The sequence below is a fragment of the Balaenoptera borealis genome (assembly GCF_965194805.1).
Source record: "Balaenoptera borealis genome assembly, chromosome: 3".
NCBI classification, from domain to species: Eukaryota; Metazoa; Chordata; class Mammalia; order Artiodactyla; family Balaenopteridae; genus Balaenoptera; species Balaenoptera borealis.
The window spans coordinates 64,006,298-64,026,371 of record NC_138866.1 but is presented as its reverse complement, the minus strand read 5'-3'; the positions used below and the strand labels follow the sequence as shown (position 1 = coordinate 64,026,371).

The 20,074-nt window shown below is 43.7% G+C and overlaps 1 protein-coding gene across 2 annotated transcripts in view; it reads right to left on the bottom strand.

Moving 5' to 3' along the window:
* Positions 1-20,074, bottom strand: part of LOC309625107 (uncharacterized protein) — a 758,084-nt gene that overhangs the window by 311,817 nt on the left and 426,193 nt on the right. The window lies entirely within an intron of this gene.

The following is a 20,074-nucleotide window of genomic DNA, read 5'->3' as shown; positions in this document are numbered from 1 at the left end:
CGCCGGGTTTACCCCTTGCCCAAGGAGCCCGGCGAGCCCGGCGCCAGCCTCCCTTGTTTGTGACCAGGAGAGGGGCCGGAGAACAGACGGCATTTTTAGAATGCTATCGATTTGCATATTGTTTTGCATAAAATCCCATAACAAACTTGAAAACCTGGATCCCAACTCTGAAAATGTAAACGGATTAACAGCACAGTTTACTGCCACATTCTAGGCTGGTCACCTCCCAGGCTTTTGAATAAAATAATAAACCCAGGAACAAACAAATATTTTAGCAATGATCTCGTTTTAGCTTTACCTGGTACCTTATTCCCCTTTCCTCTGCTGTTTGACCCAGGTCGGGAGATACAAAGACACTGAGAGACTGGGAGGAATCCAATTTTAAATAAAATTAACAAGCATCTCCCTGACCCCTACTATGTTCAAGGTCCCATGAGCTCAATGAAGGGGGGTGTGAACAATGAAGAAATACTGGGTCATATCTCACTGAATCCTAAAAATACTGTATTTTGCTTTGCTGAATGTTTTCATCCACTTATCTTTCAAGCTTCTTACTAAAATATAATGTTCTGAAAGTCTGCCTTCAGAATCCACCACATGCTCATGTAACAGCTAACACAGGCATGTCCCGCAAGACTTTTTAGTTATCCAAAGGTAAGCTGATTGCTTAATGAATTTTTTTTTTATTCCCTTTCCTACCGAACACCAGAGAACAGACTCTGGAGAAAAAGATTCAGAAATTGCGTGCAAAGCCCTTTCTACATTTTTAATTTTACATCAGTTTGCACTTGGGTTCTTCATGTAGGTTGAACAAAAGAATGTACAGTTCTCACATTAAGTTGTAAGTTCCAATGCGTTAGGTCTTATATAAAGTTGAACAACAAAAAAATGGGTGACCTGTTTCTGTGTTTTAGTTTAAATAAACTGAGTAAAAGATAAAAGTACAATTAACATTTGTGAAGAAGAAGAAGAAGGAGAATGTACGGGGTTTTCAGGTATCATTTTGTACACAATCCCCTACAGCGTTTACACTTTTATTCTCCTGCCCATAGCCCTCTCTTTTCTTCATCTGAGAGGAGAAATGGAGTGAAGTCTGGGCCAAGAACAAAGAGCAGAACAGGAAAGGCATGCTGCTGCTACGGATGGAAAGAAGCACACAGAGGCGCACGGTCATCAAGTAAGAACCTGAAGAAGTGGTCCACGAGAAACTTGGCGAAACTCCTAGTTATACAGGGAGGAGGACCTCTGCCGAGATGGCGATAGTGGGCACCCTTGGTATGACCTTTCGGCAGGAGGTGCACCAACTGGGGTAACGGCTTGATTGGTCAGCCTCGAGGAGCTGCCGTCTAAATTCCCACAGCAGCTCCTGGATGACAGGAGCCCATCATCCTTGGACCCCCAGCACGTAGCACATAGTGAGTGCCTAATAAATAGGTACCGGGAACCTGGTGTCTGACCCTGAGGCATGGCAACCTCCACGTGCGATTGGGGCATGTCTGGGCTTGTACGAAGCCTGCCCAAGGGTCTATTTGCATGAAGGGATGGGGGGAGCCTCCCCAGAGAGAAGTCACTGGGAGAGTGTCAGGCAGAGCAGCCCGGCTCAGAGCAAAACCTCACGGGCCAGTGAAGGGGGGAGTCAGGCATTCTGTAGGATACTTGTCTCCTGGCTTTGCCTCCCTATCCAGCCATGGTGGATGTTCAGGGACTGGGGACTGGGTTGGAAACCTGGGGACTGTTCATTTGCTGCAAGGAGTAAGATGGAGCTGCAATACCAAAAGAGAGGAAGGCCCTTCCCTGACTTGGGCTGGAGCCCTGCATAGCCACAATACCTTGGCCCATCCAGTGATCTCCTTCAGGGGCATCGTGGATAACATGTAACCAGGAGAAGAGCCGTCTGAGGCCGCCTGAATGTGGTCCCTGGTAGGCAGTGGCTTGTGTTTTTTGCAGCTTCGGGGTTTGTTGTAGACCTCAGAAGTAGATATCCTTGAATTTAAAAGGGGGGAAATGACAGACTTGGTAGTTGGCTGAAACTTTTCTGAAGGTTCTTTGGAAATACACCTGACACTCCTAGGAATAATTAGGGGATTTACAGAGGACCAGAAATCCGCAGTAGAAGGTGGAGGAGGTAGTGGTCAATAAAATACACAAAATTACATCCCCACCTCCCAGAATGAACATGTGGACCCAGGACTTTAAATCCCGGGACTGGTAAATTTGGCTCACTATTCAAATACTATTTCCATAATTTTAGAATAAAGTTACAACTAGTTTAGGTGTAACCAGAGCAGCAGTCTATGAGCAAGTTTTAGTGACTGTAATCTTTAAATTGTTCTAGATTACTTTGGTTGCAAAGCATGGGCAGCTTAGAAAGGTATTCTAAGTAAGAACCATTCCTTAGAAGAACCAGGGACTGGTTCTTGCCTACTTGGCAAGGGCACCTATTAATCAATCAAGGGCCTCCTAATCAACTTGGGGCTGCCAGCACTGCATTTGGCAGAGCAGCCTGAGATACAGTGACTGGCAAAAAGCACAGTGTGTGATTACACCAAGGGGTGCAGACAGGCTGGAGTCATGCATGGGCTCAGAGGAGTCTGAACGTCAGAGTGGCAAACACCAAGATAATGGTTCAAGTGCATTTGTTCTAGTTATTTGCCCGTTAATTTGCATCATTATCACAATAAATATTAAAATACTTTTCCTGTTAATAACTAAAATTAATTTCCCTGTAATTTAATTTCAATAAATTGTCTTCCAGTGTATATCTGCAGTACAGACGCAGTCATTTTTCAAGCATGTGGATGAGAGAGGGTAAAAGAAGGAAGCTGAATTTCTTTGCCTTGGAATTCGAGTCGGAAGGGATCCTGGTAGTCCAACTTCATTTTCCTACTGATGAGGAAACCAGGGCCCAGAGGGGCTGGACATTAGGTAACTTCCCTAAGAAAGGAATCTCTGGTCAGTGGAAGAGGAAGCCTGGAATGCTTTTGTGTTCTCAACCACAACAAGAGAGCACTCAACTCTTGTCCTGTTTATGTACGTATGTGGGGTTGTTTTTGTTTTTGTTTTTGTTTTGGATGAGGTAAAATTCACCAAAAATAGTGTGCAATTCAGTGGCATCTAGTACATTCACAATATTGTGCAACCACCGCCTCTCTCCAGTTCCAAAACATTTTCACCATTCCAAAAGAAAACCCTGTATCCAGTAAGCAGTTACTCCTCGCTTCCCCAGCCCCTGGCAACCACCAATCTGCTTTTAGTATCTATGGAGTCACCTTTTCTGGATATTCCCTTTAAGGGGAATCATAGGATATGTAACCTTGTATGTCTGGCTTATTTCACTTAGTATAATGTTTTCCAGGTCCATTCATGTTGTACCATGTATCATTCCTTTTTATGGCTAATATTCCATTGCATGGATATATGACATTTATCTATCCATCATAAGCCGATGGACATTTGGGTTGTTTCCACCTTTAGGTTATTGTGAGTAATGCTGTTATGAGCATGTATGTGTAAGTACCTGAGTGCCTGCTTTCAGTTCTCTTGGGTATATACCTAGGAGTGGAATTGCTGGGTCATATAGTGATTTTACATTTAATTTTTTGAGGAACTGCCACACTGTTTTACACAGCAGCTGCACCATTTTACATTTTTTACTGGTAATTTGGGAGAGTTCCATCACATCCTTTTTTATTTCTGATGAAAACCATCTACATTTCTTTCACCCCTTCAACATCTTTCTGTGCCAGAGCTTCCCTCCCTCCAAGCTGGCATCTGAATATTCTTTTCTGTGTTTTTGCCATGCCATATTATCAAGAGGTTTATCATTACATTGAATGGCTTTAATGTGGGCAAGGATGATCTTATTTTTTGATTTATCCAACACTTTTTTTAACACCATATATTCCAGGCACTGTGCTAAAAGTATTACAAACATTATTTCTATGAATTCTTCTAACACCACCAAGGGATTATTATTTTCACTATTGTGAAGAGGACAAAAATGAGGAGTAGAGAGGCTAAGGAACTTGTCCAAGTTCACACAGTGAGAGAATAGAACAATGCTGGACAAAATCTAAGAGATTCCAAATGAGATAAGATTGGGGGTGGGGTGGGGATCATTCTGAGCCACTTGCTTGACATAGCAACGTTTTTGCCCTTAAATACTCTTTTTTATTATAACCCTTAATTATAGCACGTTCACCTGCAATGACAATTTTAACTCTTGGTTTCCTTACTGGTACTTAGTGTAGAAGGACAGTAAGCAAAATTTACCATGAATTATTTAGTTGACTACATTGCGAGTAACCTTCCAAGCTACAAATTAGGATTTGCTCTTTGCTCCGTTCCAATTATGGCCCAGTGTTTCCAGGAATCCCACATAAATTCAGTGATGTACAGTCTGTTGAGAGTAGTAGTCAGTAATAAGCCACACCTCAGTCCACCCGATCAGATTGCCAGACTCACCCCTCAGGACACAAGATGTCCATTTCATTTAAATGGAGCTGGTGAAACAAGAGAAGAGTGCCTGAAGGGCATTTACGCTTGAGCTCACCGCTATGAATTGGGTTGAGAGAGAGATGCATCGGATTATGTCCCATTCCCTGTGGAGTCCAGCCGTCCTACTCCTTTCCAAGTCTAAGGGGATGGCAAAGAATGTGACTTGATTGGTTCTAAATTATTTCTAAGCATATGAACAAGTTTAAGCCTCTCTCAATTGCTCTTTGATAATTCTGCTGTGTGCAGGTTCTAGGAAGTGTGACATATCAGGAATATTCATTAGTGTTTTCCAATTCAACTTTTGTTTAAGCTGAAAACGTCTAAAAAGCATTCTCTCTGGCTAAAAACATGGCACCGATCATAAAAATACAGCAGTGTCAAATTTTTATTAATATGGAATATTTTAAAGAACTTTTTTTGCTTAATTTTACAAAGCTTTTTCCAAAGGTGTTTTCATTCATTAGAATTTCACATCTTAATGTGCTGTACTTAAGATAACCTTATTTTAGAATAGTTTTAGATTTACAGGAAAGTTGTGAAGATTTATACATAGTCCCCACATGCCACACACCCAGTCTCCCCTACTGACATCAGATATTAGTATGGTTACATTTGTCACAATTTATGAACCAATACTGTGACGTTATTGTTAACTAAAGTCCTTACTGTGTTCAGATTTCTTTTGTTTTTACTGAATGGCCTTTTTTTTTCCCCCAGGATCCTGTTGAAACTGTACAGTAGTTGAAATTAGTTCAAAGGGTTTTCAGGAAAGTATATACCAGGCCTGTCTTTTCAGCCCTTTAGCATCTACAGAAACTTCCAGGTTCCCCAGGGTAGGAAGGAATGGGTACCTACAGCACGTGCTTTCTTCCCATCTTAGCTGGGCCCACTGCTAAGCCCGTTGCTGTGGCTGAGGCTTGGTGGCACAGTTGGGAGGCCTCTCTGTACAGCTACGGGTCTGGGGGTTCAGGTGGCGGATTCCCCCGCCCTGTTCTGGCCTGTCGGTGGGAGGAGGGAACGTTAAAAGGCTTGAGGTCCTGGGGTTCACCGTTCTAACAGACCTCGATTTTGTTCTCGTATTTATCTCCTCCCAAGCTCCAGAGAGGAGCCTGATTGATCTCAGGCCGTGGGTCTCAAACATTAGTATCCATCAGAATCACGTGGCAAGCTTGTTAAAACACAAACTTCTGGGTCCCACCCCTGGAGTTTCTGAGTCCATAGTCCTGGGTGACGCCCGAGAATCTGCATCTCTGACAGGGTCCTGGGAGCTGTTTCTGCTGGTCGAGACCGGAGCGGGGGGCGGCGGGGGGGAGGTCACACTTGGAGGTCCACTTTCCTAAGCCAATCAGTTCATGGCATTACCCTGGTGACTGTCTAGGGGTGGGCAGGTGATCTAAACCACCCTAAACCAGTGGCTCTCTGCCCTGGCTGTACATGAGAATCAGCTGGGAGCTTCTAAAAATGACCTCCAGCTGGGCCCTACCCCAGACTAATACTTCTAGAGAAAAGGCCTAGGTATTGCAGTTAAAAAAATAAAATAGCAAATAAATAATATATCATCATCATCAATTAATAAATAGTAAAGTACAAATGAAATAATAAAGTGCAAATGAAATAATCACAACAAATAAATAAATGATACAGCACTCCTGGTGATTTTAATATGCAGCAGTACTGGGAACCACTGGTCTGCTTGAAAAGAATTTGTATTGAAGGGAAGGATCTAATTTTCTTGCTGAACATGGAGGAGGGCAGGGAGCTCTGTGGCCTCTGGCAGCCATCTAGTCACCATGAAGGGAGCCAGTCTCAGAAGGAAGGCAGAACAGAGTGTGGCAAGAACTTGGGACCTTGGTGACATCACTGAGCGGCTCATCTTACTATTCCGGTAGCCTGTCCTACCTCTGGACTTCCAGTTATGTGAGATAATGCATTTCCTCATTTTTAAAGCCAATTTAAGTCACGGTTTTCTGCTACTAGTTGTCAAAAGGATTCTAACAGGTAACACCAGAGAAATGGTCACCCTGTAGCCATAATAATTAGCACCCACTCTTAAAGCCACCTTGTCTCCATGTCACCCCTTCTGCACACTTCAGAGGACCAGCTTCCTCAAGAAGTCTGACTCTACGGAGACCAGGCAGATGGGCAGCAGGAGAGTTCTAGTGTACTCTGTAGCTAAAGCTCCTCTCCATTTCCAGCTCTGAAATTCTACTGTGTTTTCTTCTTCCCAAAAAAGGAAATGAACAGGATAAAGAAAGACCTGACATTCTACCTTATATTTAAAAGAATGTTTTCTCTTTCTACCTAAGCAAATAATCTCCTAATAGTCAAATTAGAGTTTACGACTGTATTCTTCATGAACTGTTTTCTTAAACTGCAAATTTGTTTTCAGGCAATAATTCCTTTTTTACATTTATAATCGGAAAATGTTTATAGAACATAAATATTCAACCTGGGAGCTAGTTGTAATGAAGTAAATGTCCAGCAAATGTTTGATTGCATAAATTTAGTGCAGTGGGTTACAAAACTGAATGTAGAATTAGAGTCCCTTTTTAAGAGAGATTGAGATCAAGCTGTTATTAATGATTGTTTTTGGGTAGGTGGGAATATGGAACTTTTTACATTCTATTGTTTTCCTTATTTAGCTATTTATTTAATGGCTGCACTGGGTCTTCGTTGCTGTGTGTGGTCTTTAGTTGTGGAGAGCGGGGGTTACTCTTCATTGCGGTGTGTGGGCTTCTCATTGCAGTGGCTTCTCTTGTTGCGGAGCATGGGCTCTAGGCGCACGGTCTTCAGTAGTTGTGGCACGTGGGCTCAGTAGTTGTGGCTCACGGGCTCTACAGTGCAGGCTCAGTAGTTGCGGCACACAGGCTTAGGTGCTCCGCGGCATGTGGGATCTTCCCGGACCAGGGCTTGAACCCATGTCCCCTGCAGTGGCAGGTGGATTCTTAACCACTGCACCACCAGGGAAGTCCCTCCTGTATTTTCTAATGGGCACATATTGCTTTTGTTAAAAAAAAAAAAGAAATATAATATATATTTTTTATAAAATATAGATTGTTTTTCCTACTTAAAACAAACCTTTATTTCTTCCATGTGCTGGCCGTTGGCTTGCTCATGGTAAGTACAGGCCCTGCCATTCTGTGCGCCGCTCTGTTGGAGGTGGCTGGGATCCTGTGAACTGCATCTCCCAGACTCCCTTGCCAGCCGGCCGAGTTAAATGCTGCCAGTGGGAAGCACTGGTGGGAAACTGGATAAAATGAGGGAGGGAGAGACACCTGCCTTTAAAAACAAGCTTCTGACAGTGGCTGTGGCAGTGGCCTTCAGCAGCTCCAGCAACAGCGTCCATGGTTGGGGCGGTGGCCAGTGCCAACAGCACTGGCAGCTTCCCGCGGTGCCAGATGCCAGGCACTCCTGGGCTCTGAAAACATCAGCACTTCTCTATTTTATCTCCAGCCTTAGGAGTGGTCCAAGACTTCTTGCAGTTACTTATCTCTAGGTCACTGCATCCTCCCCTTTTGGTTCCTCCAACCTTTCCCACACTTTTGTAACTGATTCCTTAGGTTAAATTCCCTCCACTTGAAATACCTGGAATGATTTTTGTTCTCCCAGCTGGACACTGACTGATATGCCTACTCTCAGTTCCGACGTTGGACTCACCAACAACGCCTCTCAATTCGACTGCCAAGTTGTACCTCCAACTTCTCCTCCTTCCCAGTCTCACTGCCACAACCATTCCAGACTGCCATCATCTCCCGTGTGGATTACTGCAACAGCCTTCTCTTGGGGCTCCCCACTTTTACACTTGCCCCACATCAATCTGTTCTCTACACGGAAGCCAGAGCAATCTTCCTTAGACTTAAATAAGCTGGCATCACTCTGCTTTGTGAAACCTCTGCACTTAAAATCCAAACTCATTACCGTGGCCCGGGAAGCCCCAGTGACCAGTTCATTGTGCCTCATCTTCTTTACCCACTGTGATCCAGTCACACCCCTGTTTTTTGTTGTTCTTGAAATAAGCCAAGCTCTCTTTCCTACCTTAGTAACGCTGCATAATGTGGTATCTTCACCTTGCAATACACTTTTCCCTACCCTCCATAAAGGCAGTTTCTCATCATTTCCTCCATGTTACTTCTTCCATAAGGCCTTCCTTATCACCCGAACAAGAGGAGGCATCGCCCATCTCAGCTCCCTGTTTATTTCCTTTTTACTGCCTATCAAAACTTGACTTTTGGGCTTCCCTGGTGGCGCAGTGGTTGAGAATCTGCCTGCTAATGCAGGGGACACGGGTTCGAGCCCTGGTCTGGGAAGATCCCACATGCCACGGAGCAGCTGGGCCCGTGAGCCACAACTACTGAGCCTGCGCGTCTGGAGCCTGTGCCCCGCAACGGGAGGGGCCGCGATAGTGAAAGGCCCGCGCACCGCGATGAAGAGTGGCCCCCGCTTGCCGCAACTAGAGAAAGCCCTCGCACGAACCGAAGACCCAACACGGCCAAAAATAAATAATAAATAAATAAATAAAGTAGCTATAAAATTTAAAAAAAAAAAAAAGTGACAATTTAAAAAAAAAAAAAAAAAACTTGACTTTTTTGGTTTGAATCTGTTTTACATCTATTCCTCCCAGGAGTCTGAAGGCAGAATGGGTTCACCACAGCAATCCTAGTGCCCAAAACAATGCCTGACACAAGTCAGATGTTCACCATACACTCAATATTTAACTGTTATATATGCACTGCATATTTAACTGTTTCTATATTCATGCACAGAACTCAAGGAAATCTGATTTTCTCAATAAAATTTTTATTGTTGGATGTTTAAATTATGTTTCCCTAGAGAATAAGCCAAAAGTTCATTAAAATCTAAGAAGTAGAAAGTTAAAAGCAAACATTTTGGAAAAACAGACCAAATGGATAAAAGATAAAGAACTGAAAAATCTTCCCATAATATAGTAGCAAAATGTTCTACCAAATCTCATTTGGTCCAAATTCTTCAGTTGACAAATTGGCTTTTGCCTAAATTGATTTAAGTCCATTAGCTAAAGCCGATTCGGTTATCCAAGCTGGGTTCCAAGTCACTTTTAAGGTTCTATGATGGACAAACAGAGAATTTCACCTAGGATCAGACCTCATACGTAAAACGCTTTGAGCTCTTTCATTCAGTCACTGAGTCAGTCAAGAAATATTTTCTTGCATGCCTTCCATGTGCCAGACACTGTATTAGGTGCAGGAGGCAGAGTAAACAAGGCAGACAGGATTCCTGGGCTTCTGAGGCCCACATGCGAAAGGGAGACAGACAGTCAACAAGGAAGCACATAAAAAAGCACAATAGGGGCTTCCCTGGTGGCGCAGTGGTTGGGAATCTGCCTGCCAATGCAGGGGACACGGGTTCAAGCCCTGGTCCGGGAAGATCCCACATGCCACGGAGCACCTAAGCCCATGTGCCACAACTACTGAGCCTGCACTCTAGAGCCCACAAGCCACAACTACTGAGCCCGTGCTCCTAGAGCCCGTGCTCCGCAAGAAGAGAAGCCACCACAGTGAGAAGCCTGCGCACCGCAGCAAGGAGTGGCCCCCGCTCGTCACAATCAGAGAAAAGCCCGTGCGCAGCAGCAAAGACCCAACGCAGGCAAAAACAATAAATAAATAAAATAAAATAAATAAATTAAAGGAAAAAAAAGCACAATAATTGCAGAGAGTGATTACGTGCTGTGAGAAAACACAACAGCAGAACGTAATAGGTGGTGAAGGGGCACCAGCAAGTCACTGGTTGGAGAAACCTTCCCTGAGAAGGCAACGCTTGACCTGAGGCCACAGTGACCAAAAGGAGCCAGCAGGGCCACACTGAGACTTTAGAGGCTTTAAACATGACAAGATTAGGGTGGCCTCCCTCCTTCCCAGCCCCCGCCCCCACCCCACCCCCCCAGGCAACTAAAAATATAAAAAGCCAATCAAGGCTTAAAGTAAGTGCAAAGAATGTCAATGAAGTTCTGCTTCCCTCACCCCTATAAGAACTACTTGAATACTTTGGGGGAAATATCTAAAATCAAATTCATTCCAAAATATTTTCTCATTTTTAGAGCTCTTTCTTCGCTGATTTTCCAAATATACATTTAATCTGTTTACTGAGTCAGCTAGCACTTGGAGCCATCTATGCAAAAATCTGAGAAAGAGGATTCCAGGAAGAGGATGAGCAAATGCAGACTCTGACCTGAGAACTTGGTGCATGCAGCCTGGGGGCCAAATACGGTTTTCATGGAACATGGCCATGCCTGTTCTTTATGTGTTTCTGTGGCTGCTTTCACGGCCTTGAGAGGGACCATCTCCTTTGACTTTGTTTCACTGGATAACTGGCTTGCTTCACTCTAGCGCAGCCCATCTTTGAGGGACAACAGCACAGCAGGCACCATATTGGACAAAGCCTGAAATACTTACTATGTGGTCCATTCCAGAACATCTTTGCTGATCCCTGGGCTTTGTTTATTCATTTATGTTCATAAAATGATATCAAGTGCTGTTAGAGAATTTTCAGCTGTGGAGGGAGCATGGTTTCATTTTCCTTTTCATTTGAGGATTCTGGGCTTTCACTGCTGTGGCCAGGGTTCAATCCCTGGTCGGGCAACTGAGATCCCACAAGCCTAGCAGTACAGCCAAAAAAAAAAAAGATGGCTTTGGCAGCTGTGTGGAGAATGTGAGGGGAGGGCGGGCACAGGAGAGACCAGGTAGAGGCTTTGGAGATCGTTGTGGGGAGACACTGGGGCTCGGACTTGAGCGGGAGCGGTAAGCATCACGTCTCCTAAAGGGCCATTCCTTCAGCAAATATAACAACATGAGCCTATTCTTCTCTTGAAAGGACTCTCATCCTTCTGCAGAGTGTCCACCACTTTTCAGTAGAAAAAGATGCCTTTTGAGACCTCCCGTCCAATCGATCATCTTGAGAGGCCTTTGATGTACTTCTGCCCAGTTGCAGGTCTTCGCAGGAACCTCTGGAACACTGGCGTCCCATTTTGTTCCCAGACATCAGGAAAGTGCCCCAGGGCCTCTGCCAGCTGTCCGGGCCATAAGGAACGCACTGTGGAGGCTGCTGTCTTTTGCCAGTTTCTCCAGGTGACAAGCTGGTGAGCTCCCGAGGAGGCTAAAGGCAGAGTTCCGGTGCCGGGTCCCCTCTGTGGTCCTCACCACAGGCCCAGAATCTTCGGGGGCTTTGCTGATGCACCTACCTGGCTTCCTTGCTCAAGAGCTGAGACTTTACCCCAAGCAGACCTGCGTCTCTCCCGTGTGATCCACGCAGCAGGGCCCCTCTTCTCTTCTCTAACCTGAGAGTTCTGAGTCAGCCGCAGGTCTACGTCTGCTTTCTTCTGGGTGTTGGCTCCTACCAGGAAGGGAAGTGGAGTGGGCTATGGAGGGTGACGGAGGGTGGAGTTTCTGACAAAACTTCCTTGATTGATGGAGAGTGGATGGCTTCCTCCATATCTCTTTTGTTCACTCTCAATACAATTGTATTCAAGGTTCAATTCAATTTTTTTAAAAAATAAATTGCTTTCCTCAAATCATTGTAGATTTGAATTAGAATCTTCCATGTGGGGACTGCCCAGAGTGCCTTCATTTTATAAGGCTGAAGGCCAGTCAGGTGAAGACAGAGGCTGAGATACACCTCACAATCATATTAATAATGAAAAAGCTTTACAGAATGTTTTTAGGTGTTTCTAGTCATTAGAAGGATGGATGGAAGGAGGGGGGGAGGGGAGGGGAGGAGGACCTTTAGGAAAGGGAAAGGAATCATGTCCTACTAAACAAAGTGGAGCTATTTCTGAGTCTGCCCTCTATTTTTCAGACTTCTCTGCCTCCTTCACTTTAAAAAAAACTATAGTTATCTATATATAACCACACATATATATGTATATATAACTACATATATATATATGTATATACTTCACTGCTTGATTTATGTAACTGGAATCTTTCCTGCCAGCCTGGTTTACTCTCTACCTTCCTCAAAATTTCTCCAAACTTCCCGAGCAGCAGCACGTGTTTCTCTGACAACTGGCAAAAAGGAGACAAACAGAAAGTGGATGGCCAGGTGATTTTTAGAAGAACTGTTTAGAGGCATCTTGCCTCTAGAACTGACAGACTTTGAGGATGATCTGGGAATTTCGGGTGATATATTGCCATCTTCTCGTTAAACACGAGGTGAATAGTAGCTGTGTTTCAAATCAGAGGTCAGAAGAGCCCAGGAAAAGAAGCCACTCTGGAGTTAGGATGGCTGGTCCCAGCATCCTAGGGTCACCTCCAGGGCCGAGGGAACTAGGTTGATGAAGGCAGGGAGGTCGATGAGATGGATGGAGGCCACCTGAACGTTAGCGGCATAGGTCAGTCTTCATCTGACAGTGCAAGTGGCTCTGAAGCCTTAAGGAGAAGTTAGGGGGACTTCCCTGGCGGTCCAGTGGTTAAGACTCCACGCTTCTGGGCTTCCCTGGTGGTGCAGTGGTTAAGAATCCACCTGCCAATGCAGGGGACACAGGTTCGAGCCCTGGTCCGGGAAGATCCCACATGCCGCGGAGCAACTAAGCCCGTGCGCCACAACTACTGAGCCTGTGCTCTAGAGCCTGTGAGCCACAACTACTGAGCCCGCATGCCACAACTACTGAAGCCCACGTGTCTAGAGCCCATGCTCCGCAACAAGAGAAGTCACTGCAATGAGAAGCCCGCACACTGCAACAAAGAGTAGCCCCCGCTCGCCGCAACTACAGAAAGCCCGCAGGCAGCAACGAAGACCCAATGCAGCCAAAAATAAATAAAGAAAATAAATTTATTAAAAAAAAAAAAAAACAAGACTCTGTGCTTCCAGTGCAGGGGGCACAGGTTCGATCCCTGGTCAGGGAACTAAGATCCTGCATGCCGCATGGCTCAGCCAAAAAATAAAAATTTTTTTTTAAATTTTAAAAAATTAAAAGGAGAAGTTAGGGCATGGGAAGGGCTGTACAACACTGGGGACTTGCGGTTGAACACAGAGTAGTAGTGAATCTCAAAGGGGTGGAGCATATCAGAATCACCTGGGGAACTTTTTTTTTCACTGACGTATAGTTGATTTACAACGTTGTGTTAGTTTTAGGTGTACAGCAAAGTGATTCAGATATATATATATATACATTCTTTTTCAGATTCTTTGCATTATATGTTATTATAAGATATTGAATATTGTTCCCTGTGCTATTCCCTTGTTGTTTATCTATTTTATATATAGTAGACACCTGTGGAACTTTTTCACACTCTGATCCATCCCCACCCACCCCTATATCCCTCCATATCCTCCTCCCCCTCCCATCACTGTGGAGCAAACCTCTGTCATTGACAGGAATGTGTCTGTCTCCCCACTGTGTTGCAGGGGTATATCCCGGTTTTGTTGGGCCTGAAGCTGATACAATTTTAGGGGCTCTCTTAAAAAAAACAACAAACAAAATAGCAAATAAAAAATGCCTGCAAGCCAATACAAAATACACTCAATGCACCCCAGTGCCACCCATCTGCCTTATTCTTGTTAATAACTGCATACTATTTTACTGTATGAATGCACTGTAATTTACTTATCCATTCCCCAGTTGATTGATCCACGTGTTGTTTCCAGCCTCTTGCTATCACATGCAACACTGCCATGAGTACCTTTGTACCCATATCAATTTCCACACTCGGGAGCATATCTGTAGGGCAAATTTCTAGGAGTAAAAATCACTGGATGAAAGGGTTTGTGCATTTGTAACTTAGATAAATATTATCAAATCACCCTCTATAAAAATTGTTCCAGTTTACACTCTTACCAGCAGGATATGAGGGTTACTGTTGCCATAACCTTGCTGATACAATATTATTATTACCTTTGCCAATCTGAATGATAAAAAATATCTCTCTCTCTTTCCTTTTTTTTTACCATAGGAGAGTTTGAGTACTTTTATACATGTTTGAGCAGCATATGTGGGTTGTTTGTTTCGTGAACTGTTCCTATCCTTTGCCCATTTTTTTCACATTAGACCAATAGCCCAATTGGTCTTTATCTTACTGAACTGTAGAAAGCCTTTATATTTTAAAGGCCATATAATACCAAATTAGCCATGTAATACCAAATATACAAATATTTTCCCAGGTTTTTTTATTGGCTTTTGACTTAGCTTATAGGTGCTTTGTCATCAGGGTTTTGGGTTTTTTTTTTAATGTCATCAAATTTAGCCTCCCAGAGGGGGCTATTTTAGCTATGCTGGTAGGGAAGGCTCCTCTAGAGAGGTGGCACTTGAGCTGAAGCCTAAATTTCATGCAGAGAGCAGGAGACAGAGCTCTGGTCAGAAGGCTCTCAGGCAGGAACGTGCTTGGTGTGTTAGAAATGAAAGGAGCCCCAGCAAACCTAGCGCCGAAGAAGGAAACGGCACATGATAAAGTGGGAGAACTAGACGGGGCCCAGATGGTGAAGGCTGTGAAGCCCAGGGGAGGAAGTGTGGCTTGGCTTTAGGAGCAAGAGGGGAACGAAAACCAATGAAAAAAGTGATAGGAAGGCAAGTTTAGGTTCTACATTATTAGATGAACATTCTAATAATTATCACCGTCCACCGTGGAATGGGCTCCAAGAGTATTTATGGGTGAGTTTCCTGTCCCTGGAATTTTTCAGGCAGAAGTGTAACACACCTGGGTGCAAACACTGTAGAGGAAACTCAGCATTATATGGGAGTTCGATTAGGAGACATTCATTGTACAGACCCCTGCTTTTCACTTTTCTCACGGCTTCTCTCCTTTTCTGTTCTTAAATCCTTCCTTTCCTTTTCTTTCCCTCCCTCCCTCCCCTTCTTCCTTCCTTTCTTTCTCCTTTCCTTCTTTCCTTCCTTTCTTTTTTTTTCTCTTTCTTCTTTTCCTTCCTTCCTCCTTTCTTTCTTTCCATTATCTTCTCCCATGTGATAGTACTGCCAATGGTTTATTCTTGGCCCCACTGATAGCATTAAAGGCCACAGTGACATAGTGTCTACATGGAAATAACTTTCTATTTCCAGTGGTACCTGCTTATAGCTATGCTGTGCATGTACTTGGCACTGGAACCCTCTTTGACCCAGGAGTCTCTGAGGACAAGAACCACATCTTTTCCCTCCTGTGTTGTATCCTGGTGCAGAGACATGGACCCACTAGGTGCTCAATAAACAGGTGATGTTAATATGCCTTCACAGGCTGCATCTGCAAAATGACTAAGTGCAGATGGTAGAGTTTCCTCTTTTTTTTTTTAACATCTTTATTGGAGTATAATTGCTTTACAATGGTGTGTTAGTTTCTGCTGTATAACAAAGTGAATCAGCTATACATATACATATATCCCCATATCTCTTCCCTCTTGCGTCTCCCTCCCTTCCACCCTCCCCATCCCACCCCTCTAGGTGGTCACAAAGCACCGAGCTGATCTCCCTGTGCTATGCTTGAGATCTAGGAACAGGGAGGGCAGAGCCTGGCCTGAGGAGTCAGGGCATGAAATGGATTTGAGAGCCTTCCCTATAGATGAGGTAAAGCCTCAATTATGGATGGGATCACTAAGTCAGAATGTCGGGGAGCAGGTGTAGAGGGACAAGGAAAGAGAGAAGACACCCCTGAGATTTCTAGCCTAGGAACATCTCCAAAGCTTGAGGCAGACAATGTCACGTGACACCGGATTTGGAGAGGGGCCAGGGTAGGAGGTGACACTGAGATGAGAAGGAAAAAAAAGAAAAGGAGGGTGAATTAGGCTGTTCTCAGAACCTGGCACCAGAACTGAAGCAACCCAGTGGGGGACTTGGGGGGAAGAGGGGTTAGAGGCATTTATACTGAGCCAGTGCCTTCGCTAGGAAGGCCAGAAACGTCTAAGGCCTGTACATATTTTGCTTCATTTAATTTCATGGCAGCTCTGCAAATTACAAATTATCATCCTTGTTTTACAGCTGTGGAAACTGAGGCTCAGAAAAGTGACTTCCCCAAAGTCACATGGTTGGTGAGTGATGGCGTAGGGATTTATACCCAGTCTGATTCCAAGGCCTCACTCCTTCCACGCCATCAGTAAAGAAGTGAGTGTCCCCTGCTACTGCAAGACATTGGCTGGGCAGCCCAAGAAGAGACCAGGAGGTCTCCAGGTGAGGGTAGGATGTGCCCTCAGCCAGGTGAACTGGTCTGGCAGATATGCTCTGCTCTTGGCAGAAGGAAAAGAAAAACGCACCTACTACCGTGTTCTCAGCTTCTCTCTATAGCCAGGTCAACAACATGTTTGTTCTAGAGCCATGTTTTATCCAAATGACATCTTAGTGTTTCCTCAAAGGAAGACATCAATGTGCTTAGTTTAGAGGGACCGATTTCTTTCCAATTTCTTATTTCCCTGGGGACACATTCTCTCAACACGTCTCTCATCTACACAGAGCAACCAGTCAAATTTGGAATTGGGATCCTACACAGAGGAAAAACACCCAATAGGAAAATAAACCCTAAAATCCTTTTTTTTTTTTACCCACCATGGATTTAGTTGGAGATGGGGGTTGTCTTGCTTTAAATACATTGTAGAACAATTAGATACACAAGCATAAAGCATCCTAAATTTTTAATGATTTGCTCAGTTTACATTATAAAATCTAGTCTAGCCTGGTCATAAGACAATCATCTCACATATAAAATTACCTAGAATTTAGTTCATGTTTTGAGTTGCCCCAATATTTTTTAGTTCTCCATTATTATTATTTGTCCTTTGACACTGATTATTATAATAGAAGGTAAACTGTTCACTGAACCCAGGTTTGTGTAACCTTGGCGGTGCAGGTCCTTTCTATGAGCCTTGATACTTGGTTAGGAAATGTGTGATCTCATACAAGCAGGTTTCCTCAAGACAAACCACTCTTGAAAACAAGATAGAAGTTCTTGTCCTTAATTCCTGTTTTAGACATGTTATAAACATGCAAATTTATTTCCCAGTTGATTCAATCTGCCATCTCTAAATCTTTAGGGAGAATTACAGAAATGGAGATAAAATCTTGGTAATTTATTCAATTTTATCACTTCTACTGATCCCATAAAAAGACTCCATCTGTCAAATTATCCTTTCTTTAAAAAAAAAAATCCTTTTATAATTTTCTTTATATGGGTATGTTGAAAACGAGTAGTTTAAGTATCTGTGTCATGAAAACTATTGACGTTCCAATAAAATCTGTTCTTTCTAAATTATCTGTTCTTTAGCCTCTTTTGAGAGGAAGCTTCATCTTGTATCATTTGTTTATAATTTGCTTGTGCAGCTTGGGATTTATTTCTTTGGGTGAATATATTATGGCATGTTTGGGAAGCATAGAATAAAATATTCTCATGTTAATATATTCTGTGATTTGGATGCCAATCTATAATCAGCACATCTTTCTTTTTAAAATTTCTGCCTTGGTTTTACTGAAAGCACAAATAGTGGGCATAAAAAGAAGAGAAAGCTAGCTGAATCCCATCTTTTATCATATACTTTATACCTTGCTTTTGTAATCATAGGCTGTATGAATACCAATGTACCCGAGCGTCGGAGCTCCGTTAGAGAAACACCTCAACCACCACCAGGAGGTTTCTGATTTCTAATCTCAATTAAGCCCTCCTTGTACTAATCTTTGGTCAGCTCGATCATCCTCTCAACGACGATTCCAGAGCTTCACTTTTCTCTTAAGACCCCACCTAGGACTGTGAGACAAAATACAGAATGCCCAGTTAAATTGGAATTTTAGATAAACAATGAATAAAATTTAGGGTATGTCCCATGCAATATTTAACACGTCCTCTATTTTTATTTACTAAATCTGACGACCCTAACCCTAACCTCTCTTGCTCTCTCTCCTAGCCAACTTTATCTCACAGTAAAATCTGAAGTCATTAGCAGGAACTCCCTCAAGTGCCTGTCATCTCCTCTCCAGACTTACCTACCTTAAGACACATCCTCACCTGGCTCTCCTCCCACCCCAGTGACTAGACTGTTCGAGACCAACCCCCTTCCCCAGCCATCTCCTGTGTGAGAGGTCCCGACACCAAAGAGCTGAGCCAGTGGCTGTCCTGCAGGATATAGGCATGCTACAGAGCCCAGCACTGGATGTCTGTGTTTAGTGGAGGAGAAGCAGGATTGAAATGTTTGGAGCCAGAAGCTAGGCTGGCTGAATTTTACAGCTCATATAGGAAAGAAACCTGATGGTTTTCCTAGATCGGACAACAATCTTAAACACATGGCATCATCAATAATTTCTGTGATGCTGAAAAAAAAAACTTTCTGAACTATCAATTTTTGAAAGTTTAAACAACTATACTAAAGGAAAGACTGAATTACCTTTCTATGTACTCTATGGAAAATGATTATTACAAAATCATTGTCGTATGAAGGGGTGATTAAAATCTATGAAGTCAAAAAATCAGGGGAAAGTGTTCTAGACGTATTTAAAGGAATTAATTTTTTAAATTATGTGACTTTCTAGATTTTGTGATTTTCGTGGTACTTAACTTTCAAAAATTTGTAATTACTGTCATTTCTTGTCTCATTCCAAATAAATATTTACCTTGTGACTTATTTTGTATTTATAATTTCGTATGTTATACAAAATTTATAATTTTGTAAAAATGTTCCCCACTATCGTGTGGACTTCAAGAGCCCATCCAAACCTGGATCTGTCCCTGCGTGGAGGAGCCCCGGACTAGATAACCGAGTCATCATTAGTCAAGGTGAAAAATTCACAGAGCCCACAGGTGGGAAGGGGAGCAGACACAGAATCTGGAAAACCCCCTGAGAGAAACGAGCATCAAACCTGATACATTCCAGAAAGGAAGAGCAAGCAGAAAAGTGCCTTTGGCAGTTCTTGACACATCCCTGGAGTTCTCCTCCCTAACAAGTCAGGGTCGGTTCGGGAGAAATGGCTCCTCTTCCTTGGCTCAGCCCTCATGTCATATTCTTCAGGATTCCTTCTCTCCTTACACCACCCAGCTAAAACTTCATTGCCCGTTCTCGTCTAGTCCCGTGTTTCTAATCAACACCTAGAATCTAATGGCTGTCAACTCTCTAGGACTCTCCTCTCCTAAGCTTCATACTCACAGGGAACTCTTCTGAGAAGGTTCCCAGCTCACAGTGGCCCCTCGAGCTGCCATTCTGTGCCCTGTGTGCCTGCCTCCCGGCCACAGTCCGCTGGGTCAGGGCAGTCATCGGAGCCAGCCTGGGCCAGTCAGCATCTCCTTTTCTATCAATTTGGAATTGGGGGAGAGATGGCAGAAGAGCCATTGACTTTCCTGCTTCAGAGAGCTGGATTGTAAAGGGCGTGGTTGAGCTTTGGGGCAATCCTCTCCCACAGCAGAGTCAGGAAAGACCAGCGTGCAGGGAAAGAGAGAATGAGCTGATGTTTAAGGAGAAGCAGAGAGCATACCCCGTGCGAATGGTCGCCCAGCTTTCCAGGTCTTTGTGTCAGAACCTCCCCGAGACCCCATTGACAAGACACCTCGGTATTCCCATAACAAATTTCCCATTTTAGCTTCAGAGTGTGAACTGATTTCTGATACTTGTAACCAGAAAGCTATTTCTTTTTTGCTTTTTTTTTTTTGGC